At 37.3% G+C, this 14,426-nt stretch overlaps 1 protein-coding gene and 1 long non-coding RNA gene across 3 annotated transcripts in view; one reads left to right on the top strand and one right to left on the bottom strand.

The window, feature by feature from the left end:
* Positions 1-14,426, top strand: part of LOC120419105 (netrin-B) — a 174,315-nt gene that overhangs the window by 122,750 nt on the left and 37,139 nt on the right. The gene's annotated exons all lie outside the window — the stretch shown is intronic.
* LOC120419225 (uncharacterized) lies at positions 6,355-7,036 on the bottom strand. The gene is made up of 2 exons (XR_005605684.2): positions 6,652-7,036; positions 6,355-6,591 (listed from the first exon to the last, which is right to left on the bottom strand). It is a non-coding gene; the product is annotated as an uncharacterized LOC120419225 (long non-coding RNA).

The raw sequence follows: 14,426 nt of genomic DNA on the forward strand, positions 1-14,426 counted from the left end.
AAGTTGTATTGGCATAGGCACCTTCACGTATACATATCGACTCAGAATCATGTTCTGAGCAAATGTCTGTGCGGATGCGTGTAGGTGAATGGGCAAAAAAGTTGTCACTCGATTATCTCCGGACTGGATGAACGGACTTTGGCCGTATAAGTCTCATTGGATCCGTCTTGGGGTCCCATAGGTCTCTATTTAAAATCAGCAAGTTTCGTTAAGCACTTCAAAAGTTATGCTAAAAAAACGATTTTGGCGTATGTCCGGAAGATTGTAAAAAGTGTGGTTTTTGCAAGAAAACCTATCATATTATACATTTTCAGAAAGATATTAAAAATACCTTTACACTGCCCATAATTGAAAATTCGGCTATTATGCCAAATCAAGTATTCCGAGAAAAACGCGTTTTAGTGTTTGTCACAAAATCTCCGTCAAGGCAATTTCCCATAAGAGTGGCATATTAGCCGTTTGGTTTTTCGCATCGGCAGCCAAGTCTAAACACTATTTCAGTAAAATTCAAGTTCCAGAAGATGCGTTGGAACATCCTCTACCACCTGGTGCTAATATCTCGTTTTTGCCAAAAGTGGATATTAGCCGTTTTTTCAATGGTGGGCAGTACAATGAGCCCAAAACATTGAAGATCTGACAACCCTATCAAAAGTTATTAGCACTTAAATGTTATTTAATCACTTTTTGGAGGCCAGATTTCAGATATTGTGATAGAAATATTGTCTGAATCTTCAATGCGAACTATCGTTGAATAGGTTTTTTTATCAGACCTTGCCGATGAGCCAGAAATATTAAAGGTCTGCGAACCCTATCAAAAGAAATGAGTAATAAATTTGATTTGTTAAACATGTTAAGGGGGAATGTTACTATTTTTACTGAATGTATTAACTTTATGAATGTGGGGAAGGCACCAACCACCTAAAGGTGATTTAGGTAACGTTTTTTAACAAATAATACTTTCCTATAATTTCGCAGTTGGCCAGCAGGATTTGGATTGAAAACACACACCCACACCAATTTAAATAATTGAATTAAATGCATTTTTGGCAAAAATCTTAAGCAACAAATATCACAAAAAAAACAAATCTTCTTATCTGTGGTCACGTCACCCAAAAGAGACTCCTTCAGGCGCTTTCCTGATCCCATCCAATGACGTATTGCATCCAAACCAAAGTCCTCCCCCCAGCAGGCTGGGACACCAGAACGCCTTCAGCAGCTTACTGCCGAACCGATCATCACAAACAAGAACTCGATATTCGAACCAACCACACCCACCTCCCGTAACGATGATTGATATGTCAGTGATAACGAGACACGTCACATGTGCTGATGGCGGTGAGGAATATCGCACCGATAGCTTGCTTTTGTTATCCTAATTCAAGCCCGGGCCGATGACTTCTGTGGCGCTCACTCCAGGCCTACAAAATGATAAATTATCCCAATTATCAGAATATCTCCACAGCATCGATAAATTGTGCCCCTGCAATGTCGCCGGGGCGGCTGCAAGATGGAATCCGACCGTTTCTTTCTCCACAACATAATATAAAAATGCCACAACAAACCTACACCCCTGTCGGCGGTGTGCCCACTTGTCACATTTGCATTTTTTTGACTTAATTTCGCTTAATTTTGTGTTTTAACAGTCCTTTCATTGTCATCGCCGCTCAGAACAGCCATGCCAGATATACAGATGGATCTGTATTTTACAGATTTTTCGATCTCAAAAATCACAGAGTTCTTAAAATTTGTATATACAGATTTTTAAAAATTGATTATCATTCCAAATTTCAACAATTTAATAATTGAATTATGCTTTAATAAGATTAAAAAGCTCGAATCTGCTATTCAAATTTCAAAAGTGTCTTGGATGGGTTCGAATTTGACATATTACAGATAAAATACAGTGTTATTTTTAAGAAAATACAGATCTCCAATAAAATAATCTGGCATCGTTGGCTCAGAAGGCACGCCGAAAAATAAGCAAGTTAATAAAAAATGGCTCTATTCTGTTGACGATAACCGATGAGATTGTTTAATTCAGGAGGTGTCACATTGCCACTTATCATACAAAATTTAACCAAATTTTGCAAACAATGTGACAAGATAGCATCACCTCAACTGTCGTGTCCCATCGCGGCCATCTTCAAAATAATCGTCAAAGAAATTGACGCATGACTTTTCGCCTCAAAAATACAAACCAGACTGAAACATCGATCGACATCGAGGTCCTTCGCAGCGCTATTCTCTCCTTACTCGCTCACGAGTCATCATTCAATCCGAAAGCTCATCCTGCTGTCTCGTTTACTCCAACTAAGCCAGAACGAGCTTTCAAGAGAATCACGCCGATTTGCTCATCGAGCGCCGCGCGCTCGTTCTCTTTTGTTTTGCCTCTCCTGCGTTTTCTTCTAAAATCGCTCACTGTATATCCGGCAAGTTTCGGCTTCTGTCAAATCGCGAGACCGAATTTGCGTTTCTCTTAACATGCGTTTTAGCTACACTACTATCCTGTTTGAGTCAAATGTGAACTAAATCTTGCATACAAATTACCCGTGTGTATTAAATTTACGTAATGCTTCGTTTGTGCCATACATTTGATTTAAAATACTTAAATTTCATAAATCATTGTATCACCTCGTCTTATATCCCACAATATTCCCCTCCTGTACTCTTTTCATGTATGCATCTTTAATTCTAGACTTTTTTATCAGGTCCTATAAACATATGAAAGACAATAGCTTATAGAACCTTTAAAAAAAACTCTTAAATTATTCTCTCATAGAAATTGGTGCCATATACACTATTCATTATTCGTTTTAAACATTTTTTATGTCCAAGTAGCTTAGTTCTCTTCTCCTTCCATTATAAACATTTTAATGAAATTAACTCGCCATTTGAATCTGTCTTTTCTTTTTTTTTTCTTTTAATTTTAGCAATTTTTTTTTACTTTTCCATTTTGTTTAAGGTAATCCTACATTAAATTTGCCACTCACTTTTACCTGTGGTTTTTCTTTTGGCTTTACTTCAACTTTACTTCAAAATTTTCCTTCTTGGCTTTATGTATCTTTACTTCAACTTTTTTTTATATTAATTATTCACTTTACTTGCTCACTCTTATTTATATTTTAAATATTTATTGACTTTAGAGTAGCAGATTAAGTTTTTTTTTTAATGTTTGCAGTTGACTCTCTTGTTGTAGTCTCTTCAAATAGCATGCTTTGCTTTTCGTTCAATAGTTTGATACCTCCCACTCTCGATGGTCTCTTTAAATCGATACATAGAGAGTCCAATGTGTTTCTTGATTTTATTTAATTTCACATTCCGCTAATCTCATGTTGTGTATTTATTTACGAATTGTGCCATCTCTGTACATTATTCATAATTTAATGCCATATCTATTCGTTTATTTATTTATTTTTACATCTTATCGTATCTTGATGTATTTTTATTTTCTTAAATTCTTATCACTATCTTTAGAACTGTTATCCGTTATTTATAATCTTAACCTTTCTGTATGCTTCCTTCCTCTCAAATAATTCTTTCGTCTCCTGTCTGAATATCGCTCTTGTAATAACTAATTTATAGCAATTTATTATTCCTTCTTATCTCTTATTTATTCACTCGCACCTGCATGGTATGATAAATGGTTTTGTTATATTTTAATCATTCGATTTTCTCTGTATTAATTTTTTTTTCTTTCAATTCTTTTCTGAGCTTTCAACATCTGTTCGTATCTTAATGTATTATTATATATATATATATTTTTTTAAACTCTGATCGTCTCTAAATATGCCGTTATCTTTAAAAGCTATTTCCCACAGCCCGTTATTTATAATCTTTACTTTTCTGTATGCTTCCTTTTTTTTTACTTTTCAGTATCGCATTTGTAATAACTCATTTACACCAATTTATTGCTTCTTTTCTCAAATTACTTAATTCTCATCTTGATCACTTCCACTTATTTTTCTTAGGATTTTGTTTTTAAATCTTCGCAGGTACTGATTTCTAGATCTATTTTATGTTTTTATTATAATTAATAGTTAATAGTTAATCTTTTCCGCATGTTTTTTCTTCATTAATGACTCAATGACTATCTGACTATTACTATTAATGTAGTTTAAATTCTCATTTCTTATTTATTAATATTTTCCATCTGAATCTAAAATTATTACATCTCTTCCTCAGTATCGGCCCTTACTTAAATTCTTACTCAAAATTGATTGAAATTTATTGAAATCATCTGATCAATCTACTTCCTTGACGAACATTCTGTAACTCAGCCCAAGACATTCAATTGAAGCTCAAACACAAGTCGGGTAGGTTTCCAGACTACCTTTTTCAAATTCTCACTCAAACTGATTGAAATTTATTGAAATTTCTTGAAACTATCAGATCAATTTACTTCCTTGACAAAACATTCTGTAACTCAGCCTACGACAATCAATCGAAGCTCAAACATAAGTCGGATAGGTTTCCAGACTACCGTTTATACATTCTCACTCAAAACTGATTAAAATTTCCTGAAATCATCAGATCAATCTACTTCTTTGACAAAACATTCTGTAACTCAGCCCAAGACATTCAATCGAAGCTCAAACATAAGTCGGGTAGGTTTCCGGACTACCCTTGTAAAATTCTCACAATGATTGAAATTTATTGAAATTTCTTGAAACTATCAGATTAATTTACTTCCTTGACAAAACATTCTGTAACTCAGCCCAAGACATTCAATCGAAGCTCAAACATAAGTCGGGTAGGTTTCCAGACTACCCTTCTTAAATTCTCACTCAAAACTGATTGAAATTTCCTGACATCAACAAATCAATCCACATCTCTGACAAACCATTCTGTAACTCAGCCCAAGACATTCAATCGAAGCTCAAACATAAGTCGGGTAGGTTTCTAGACTACCCTTCTTAAATTCTCACAATGATTGAAATTTATTGAAATTTCTTGAAACTATCAGATCAATCTACTACCTTGACAAAATATTCTGTAACTCAACCCAAAAATCAATCGAAGCTCAAACATAAGTCGGGTAGGTTTCCAGACTACCATTCTTAAATTCTCACTCAAAACTGATTGAAATTTCCTGAAATCATCAGATCAATCTACTTCTTTGACAAAACATTCTGTAACTCAGCCACGGGGTTGGGCACAAGGTTGATCCGTAGCGCATTGGATTCACTACCGTAAATATTGGTAAATATTGGTAAATACAGGTAAATATGGTTGATCGAATACATGCACGACAACTGGAACGAAATTTTGTTCAGTGTGGATAATGACAGTTCAGAAATGTCACTTTTTGGTTCTCTTCATTTACAAACTGTCACTGCTCCACATTTATTTTTCTGGCTCGAGGGAAATTTCCGGTGCTCTTCGAAGATTGGACCAGAATCGACAGCACCTGAGGCAAGAATCAAACGCGGTTAGTGTCGTAATTGATACAACCGCCGAGTACGTCAAGGATTTTGGTGCCACCGAATCGAGTCTGAACTGCTAACTCCCGTGGCCCGGCCTCAGCTCGGCTTTCACGTTTGCCGGGATACGACCGCAGCGGGCGAAAGAATTTCAGTTACAAGAGTTCAGTGGAGCGTCACAGGAACATCAGAAAACCTAAAGGCTGTAACGGGCGGGGGTTGTCTAGTGGTTTTGCCAAGAACCAAGTCCACTTATATGCGCCAGGCCGATGACGGCCGCGGACCGGCAAGATCTAAATTCATTAAAGCCCGACCCGGCTGCTCAACTCAGGGCAGGTGGAAAAGGTAACGGTGCCACCGAGTCAACGTCAGCAACCAACACATGGTATGAACCGAGATGGTAAAAGATTTCCCGACCCTTTCGATCACCAGTTAATGTTTCGGGAAATCTTTTACCATTTAGATCTTGCCGGTCCGCGGCCGTCATCGGCCTGGCGCATATAAGTGGACTTGGTTCTTGGCAAAACCTCTAGACAATCCCCGCCAGTTACATTTGGCGCCCGACGCGGCTTCCGTTTTGGGCCCGATCAAGGGTGTTTACAACAATAAACTGCAGGAGAAACCCGTCCAATTTGTCGTTACCATTGCAACATTAACAAAAACTCGGCCTGCGACGTCCGATGCCCCGACGCAACTTCCCGTTGTTTTGAGCAAAAGGAGATTCTGGTACGACGGATCTCGGTTGAATGTTTGTATCAAAAAATATAAATTTAACAACCTAAATGTATACCCTTTTTTCAATGATTTCAACAATCTTCCTGCCCTGGCCATCGTAGCCGTATACACATTTCAAAACGCATGACCCCGTCAAAACTCACTAGTGCCGTTTGCGGTGGAACCGTACCTAACGTTTAAGGCGCAGCCGCAGGAGGGGGATGCAGAGGGGGGTTTTATTTTATGTTTTTCATTAAAAATAACAATCCAAAAAAACTTAAAATACAAATATTAAAAAAAAAACTGCGTGACACGTCCTGGTACAGCTGACGAAGATCGCGTTCCGGTCGGTCGTGTTGCACGTGTGGCACCGGTAAAAGTCGTGCATCGGAAAGGACGTGTGCAAACTGATCTTGTACAGAAATTACCTCCCGGATACGGCCTTCTCCACCTCGTCCTGTAAAATCGAAACAAATGAAACCCAACTCTTCTCTGATCGGTTTTGCACTGAACTTACTTGGTTGTTGCCACGGGTGATCGGCTGGACACCACTGGCCAGACACAGGCCACCGAATTTGTTGTTAAAGATCTGGTTGAATTAGGTTTTGGTCACCCCAAATCTTGTTCCCGCGGATCACCGGTACGGATTTGCACGTCCGAGTACAGGTGACTGACGATTGTCACAAAAGTACGAGCCAACTTGTTTACCAGAGTTGATGAAGATTGGTTATGTTATGAACTTTGTTTGTAAACAAACCGCAGCGCGCGCTTCTGCATTGACAACCACGGCTCGTGACCACACTGAAATAAATTTTATGAAGGAATCGCGTATCGCCGTAAATATGGATGCACATACGGATTAACATATGCGATATAAGCAATATATGTAAAGTGACCACCTCGTGAACTCAGCCCAAGACATTCAATCGAAGCTCAAACATAAGTCGGGTAGGTTTCTAGACTACCTTTTTAAAAATCTCACACAAAACTGATTGAAATTTATTGAATTTTTTTTTAAACTATCAGATCAATTTACTTCTTTGACAAACATTCTGTAACTCAGCCCAAGACATTTAATCGAAGCTCAAACATAAGTCGGGTAGGTTTCCAGACTACCCTTTTAAAATTCTCACACAAAGCTGATTGAAATTTATTGGAATTATTGGATTTATTGGAATTTCTTGAAACTATCAGTTTAATTTACTGCCTTGACAAAACATTCTGTAACTCAGCCTACGACAATCATTCGAAGCTCAAACATAAGTCGGGTAGGTTTCCAGACTACCCTTCTTACATTCTCACTCAAAACTGATTGAAATTTCCTGAAATCAACAGATCAATCTACTTCTTCGACAAAACATTCTGTAACTCAGTCCACGACATTCAATCGAAGCTCAAACATAAGTCGCATAGAAAATGCTTTCCATTCTGGCATATTCAGTTTTTTTTTTAAGTTTTCTTAAAACTGCTTTCAAAACACGAGTCGGAGAATACATATTATCGCGATTACAAACTCTTGATCAATTCAATTATATTTCTAAACTCGACAGTTTGCTTGCTATCGTCCTTTTCTCGTCTGGAACAACAGAACACTCAATCGTCTCGAGTCTGATTCCACGACGGACCTTCTCAAAATCAAACTATCCACTTAAACGACCCCTAGGTATTTTGTGGTCTCTATTGCAAGTTTCTGCTCGAACCTAGAAGTCCGAAAGCTTGAATGGGGAGAGCACCTAAACCTATTTCTACTCCAAGAAACCTTCCACCCGATTGATTGACGACCTTGGTGAGTCCAACCGTCGCCAGTGACTTTACAGGAGCAGGCTTGGTTTGGTGTGTTGTTTGTACTTATACCAGAAGAACGACTCAAACACCTGGAATGACTTAACGGCCTAACAACAACTAAGACCAGGACCAACGTTTTACTTTCCCATCCGATGGAAGATTAAAGCAGATGGGAATCGAACCCATGATCATCCGCTTACAAAGCTGACAGCGTAATCATTCGACCGTTGCTGCGGACCTTCCCGTATCCACTGGATACTATGGCTTTTCATTCTTTTTTGCCATTTTTGCTAAGGCTTTTCAATCTTTTTTGCCTTTGTCAATTTGCTGACTAAACTTATCTGCCATTTCCTCTATGGCTTTCATTCTCTTCTCCTTCTTTTGCGCTGGCCAGTCTTTTTTGCCAGTTTTCTCTAGGAAATGTCTTTTTTTTCCTTTGATTAGTGTTGGCCAGTCTTGTTTTGTCTTTTTATAAATTCCTCTTTGGTTTCGTTACCGAGCAGTTGTTATTATAACTCACTTTTACCTGACCACACTAAATTTTAAAAACACCTTTTCACCAGACTGCTGGAAGAAACAACCGTAATTCTTTCCCACGTGTAATACGTACCATCGGCCGGTGAGAACGCAGTATTCCCCCATACAATGAAACACTAAATTGTCCACTACCGCCGAAACACACAAAAAGGGAGCTAAGCCACGCCATTGTCGTGTCCCATCGCGGCCATCTTCAAAATAATCGTCAAAGAAATTGACGCATGACTTTTCGCCTCAAAAATACAAACCAGACTGAAACATCGATCGACATCGAGGTCCTTCGCAGCGCTATTCTCTCCTTACTCGCTCACGAGTCATCATTCAATCCGAAAGCTCATCCTGCTGTCTCGTTTACTCCAACTAAGCCAGAACGAGCTTTCAAGAGAATCACGCCGATTTGCTCATCGAGCGCCGCGCGCTCGTTCTCTTTTGTTTTGCCTCTCCTGCGTTTTCTTCTAAAATCGCTCACTGTATATCCGGCAAGTTTCGGCTTCTGTCAAATCGCGAGACCGAATTTGCGTTTCTCTTAACATGCGTTTTAGCTACACTACTATCCTGTTTGAGTCAAATGTGAACTAAATCTTGCATACAAATTACCCGTGTGTATTAAATTTACGTAATGCTTCGTTTGTGCCATACATTTGATTTAAAATACTTAAATTTCATAAATCATTGTATCACCTCGTCTTATATCCCACACTCAACCTCAAGCCCAAGACGACCAAGCCCCCGGTAAAGTGTCCACGGATGGCTATTTGAATGTTTTGAAAAATTGTCTCACTTGGTCCTCGACGAGACTCGTCACCGTCGTCTGGCCTGTTTTGGTCTGGAATTTTGCTCCAACCTGCGCGCCTCCCTGGCTGGACCGACGAAGACCAAATGACTGATGATGAGTAGACTTGCCGGCCCAGACGGACCAGAGTTTGTCGTGTCTCTCCAGGACGGTCAGCACGTGCCGGCGACCTGAAGTGGGTTGTTAGGGAAGTGGAATGACACCTCTCCAGAGGTGTTGTACCGAAGGCATGTTGAGATAAAGTGGGGGCCTTTGAAATTGAACACGAGGCGATAAGTTGAGGACCATTGGTTTGGTCTGATGTAGTGATCCTTGCCGGTTTGTTGAACATTGCAAAGAATGAAATCTGAATTGTATGATTAGAAAAACAATTTTTTTGAACTGTTTAACCATGATTTGTTTGTACTTGAAGGTGTTTTTTTTTCAGTTTTTTTTAATTTTGGTACATCTCGTTGGCTTGAAAATAAAATCGAAAAGTAACAAACTCCTCAAATCATACATGAATTCAAGCTGCCAAAATTTCCTCGAGATCTCCTCAAGGAGATACACATTTAATAAACGCGTTTATGATTTACGAAATTTAATATCTCCCTTCGGAAGCCCCCTTCTCCGTGGCACTCCAAGAAAAAAAGAGCGCGAAATTCGCCACTTGAGGGAACCAATTTGGCGCGCAAACGTTTTCAATCATAATCTTCTCGTTTTGGGTTTTTTTTTCTCTTCACAGGAGCCCACTTGGAAAAGATCTTGTCAAATTTGCAACCCCAAGAGGAGGAGGAGGAAGAAGTGGAAAAGCCCTCCCGGGAAATCAGGCCATCATCGTGCACGCTCAAGTGTTGCAATTTATTGCGCCAAATTTTTCCCACCGTGACAAATCTTGTCACGGGGGAAACGGCGGTGGTGGTCATATGAAAGAAGATGATTTCCGGCCGACGATAAGTTAAGGATGAGGAACGTATGGATTCGAGGGGATGGTATTTTGAGGATGCTGGAGGGTGTTAAGTAGGTTTAAATTTGCAAAATTTGGTGTAAATTTGATGTTTAACATTAATTTTGAGGAAAAGTATAAGCAATTTATGAATTTATAGGTATGTTAGAACTTGTTGGCAACACTGTATTACATTTTTTTTCTATTAATTCAAGTATTTCAATGATTGCATTTTAAGATCATTCATTTTGTACAATTTTTCAAGGAACACAAAAAAGGTCAACACTTTCCAACAAAGAAAATTTAAATGAATCAATTCCGGGTCATTTCACCAAAAAAAAAACTAACAAAATCCTCACACAAAAAAAAAACATTCCCACTTGATCGAAACTTTTGCGCGCTCGAGTTGAGTGCTAAAAAGCACTCGTGCATACGCCGAGCGGCAATAAATTTTAATCGATTTTTCGATTAAGCTAATATTTTTCTCCCACATGTCTCGGAATCGAATGCCACGACCAGGGCAGCCACCATCAGTATCGACGCCGAGGACACATCGGTTTGGGGTCCGAAATAAAAATGGTCCCAATACGTCCTGGAAGTTCTCTGTGACTGGCTTTTTTTCTCGCTCGCTCTCTGGGTATGGATATTGGTCCTTTGGTGTCGAGAGCTTCACGGAGTCAGCAGCTTTCTTTTTTTGCGATTTTTTCGTGTGTGGGACGGAAAGATTGTAAGAAAAGTAATTTTGAACAAAACGGAATGTAACGCCATATTTATGTGAAATTTAAAGATATTGCATATTCGAAAATGATCTTGAAACCAAGTTTTACAGCGAGTTACGTACATTTTTTTGCAATTCCAAAAAACTTCTTTTTGAGTGTAATTTTAAGTTAAATGTTCGTTCGATAATTCAATTCTCCATTCTATCAAAACAATATTGAGATTTATTGCTTTTCGATACAAGTTCCAAAAAAACAACTTTTCAGCACTCATTTCAGTTTCAGAATAGTTTTACTTTGCGATTCTATATTTTTTAGTAGAGAAGGCTGTTTCGTCGTTAGAGGATGACAGGAAAAGTAAGTAGTACGGTGGATCGGTATGCAGAACAGCCAGGCTTCAAAACAACCTCCTGAAATTTGGGAGCGATCTGAGCAGACCCGGCTTTCCGCAAAGCATTTCAATTTTGTATGGGAATTTGTACGAAAAAAAACAACTTTTTTATTATTTGTGATTTTAATTTGAAATTTTAATGCTTTGTGAACAAGCCGGGTCTGCGCCGATAGCTGCCAAGGCTGTATATCATAGGTACTCGCGATTTTGCTTGGCATTAGTGTGAGTGCATGGCTCCGTGCCACTAAAACCAAAACAATAACAAACGAACAATGGACCGTGTCAGTGGAGTGAGAGAGTCAGAGATAACGGTTTTGACAACCGCACTACTACACAATCAATCGCGAGTACCTTAGGTAGAAAGCCATGGATTGCTGCCAAATGAGGCCTAATTACCTGGGTGCTGAATAGTGGTTCGCAAAACGGCCTTAACTTTGAACTGTCAAAGTGGAACCAATTTACTGTTCGCCAAAAGTAGAGAGTAATGTTATCGATCATTAAAACTGTTTTTTACGGAATGCACAGTGGGCGAAATGGAACCCAAAATCGGACTTAATTGAACGCGGCTGGTTCCCTGGTATGAATAATAGTGTTTCTTATGTAAAAAAATCCGGGGAATCGATTGGTGATGGTTTCATCCACCGCACGACACGGTCAAGGGTCCATTTTGCCCCAATTCCCCATTTTTAAACATTTTTTCTTAAAAATCGGTCTGTATTTAGAGCGGAGGCTTTATGCGGCCTTCCAAAATGCATTTAACTTATGTGAAAATGTCCCAGGAATCCACTTGCACCGCAAAAATCATCTAGGGTCCATTTAACCCCAATTCCGCTATAAAAGCATTTTTGGCCGTTTTCAAATGTTAGGTCATATTTTAAAAATCTGAAAATATTTTTATCGTAAAGATCAGACAATTTTACATAAGAATGACGATTTGCACTTGAAAGTTTGATACATTTATGTTGATATAGAAATTAAACTAAATAAAAAGATTGAAGCATCATTTTTGGGCCAATTTTCCCAAACGCAGAATAAAGCCTTTCACATACATTTTATTTTTATCAACATAAATGTGTCAAACTATCAAGTGCAAATCGTCATTCTTATGTGAAATTGTCTGATCTTTACGATAAAATATTTTCAGATTTTTAAAATCTGACCTAACATTTGAAAACGGCCAAAAATGCTTTTATAGCGGAATTGGGGTTAAATGGACCCTAGATGATTTTTGCGGTGCAAGTGGTTATTTTTACTGGATTCCTGGGACATTTTCACATAAGTTAAGTGCATTTTGGAAGGCCGCATAAAGCCTCCGCTCTAAATACAGACCGATTTTCAAGAAAAAATGTGAAAAAATGGGGAATTGGGGCAAAATGGACCCTTTGCCGTTTCGTGTGGTGGATGAAACCATCACCAATCGATTCCCCGGATTTTTTTTACATAAGAAACACTATTATTCATACCAGGGAACCAGCCGCGTTCAATTAAGTCCGATTTTGGGTTCCATTTCGCCCACTGTGGAATGGTTTAAAATCATACTGACCGTGGTAAAGAAGTGTTCAAAGTACCTCAAAGAGAACTTTTCATGAAATTTTGAAAAGTTTTAAAAGTTGGTTAACTCTAGTTAAGAAAATGTTGATGAAAGTCATTATTTTAAACTTCTAAAAGTGTCATGATTTTCTCAATGAACATGATTTTGAATCGGAAAACGGCATGCATTTTCGGATTCTTTGGACAATTTTCCACTAGGAGAAGGTTAAATAAGTTTGTAAATAATAAATAATAAGTAGTTTTGAAACACAATAAAAAAAAATCTCCAAATTTATAAGCTATTTTAGTTGAACAAATTTTATGTAAAATGTGAAAACTCGTGATTCGTACTTCGAATTCAGTATAAAATGCAATATAAATCGATTATTTTATATACAAAACTAGTTTTTACAACTTTCAGTCAATATTCCGTTTTTTTAACAATTTTACCTTAAATTTAAATGTATTTTGTTAAAAAGCGTATGAACATAGTTAACTAAATATAAACATTGCTTTTTTTCTTTAAAAATTATATCAGCTACTTTAGTAAAGGTACATATAACGTATAAAAAAAGTTTGAACATCTTAAATATGATTTTAACAAGAAAAACTATGACTATCAAAGTCACCCCGGAATTTGAAATAAGAATTTTTAACGTAACTATTTTTCTAAACACTATTAAGAAAAAACTTTTTTCCAAAATAGTGCATAGACTTTGTGTCGCCTACCCCAGTACATGTTTTAAAAATAATAATCTTGAGAAAAACCTTACCTGTTGGAAAATATTTCAAAAACAAATTGAAATCCTATCAAAGTCACCCTGGTTTACGGTACATCTGATTATAAAACAGCTCATTTATCAGAAAGAACAAAAAGTTATGCTTGTGCTTTAACAGCCTGCTACTTTGTAGATGTAAACAATGTGGGACCATTCGAAAATCACGTTACGCATTCTCTTTATTCAACACCCATGCAGCTAATTACGATAAAAATAGCAGTTTTTTTTTCTATATAAATATTTTCAATACAAACGTCAAGCCAGTAAGTAGTTTTACTACGGAATTGAAATTTTGCAACGCATTTTCTTGTGTCGCACCAATTTTTGATACAGAATTGAAAATTATATATATAACAGCTTGTAAAGTACAAATATCATTAACATTGTGAATTTTTGAAAGCACTTTGTTCAATTTGTCTAAAGAATAGGTTTACGATTAAACGAAAAAAAAAAAAAAAACATTTTATGACAGGAAAACTCTACTAAGCGGACCATATAATCATTAATTATTGAAAAATTATTTAAAATGTATTGAAAGTTGTAAAACCTCATTGGAAAAAAGTCCAATTATTTAAATTGCATAATTTATAAAGTATTTCTTAATTAATGATTTTGGAGTCGAATTACTTAAAAATCCTAAATTTAGCTGTGAATTTCGATCAATCATGCTAGATTTTTAGTTCATCAATTTATTTCTATTGTTTGCAATTTAATTTAAGTACAGTTTTGTTGTGTTTTCCATAATTGAACCTAATGGCTTTTGCGAATTGCGAATTCTATACTTCATATACTACAATTACATTAAAATGAAATTCATGATTTGTAATATTTTTTGT

The sequence above is a fragment of the Culex pipiens genome, chromosome 1 (assembly GCF_016801865.2).
Source record: "Culex pipiens pallens isolate TS chromosome 1, TS_CPP_V2, whole genome shotgun sequence".
Taxonomy (NCBI): Eukaryota; Metazoa; Arthropoda; class Insecta; order Diptera; family Culicidae; genus Culex; species Culex pipiens.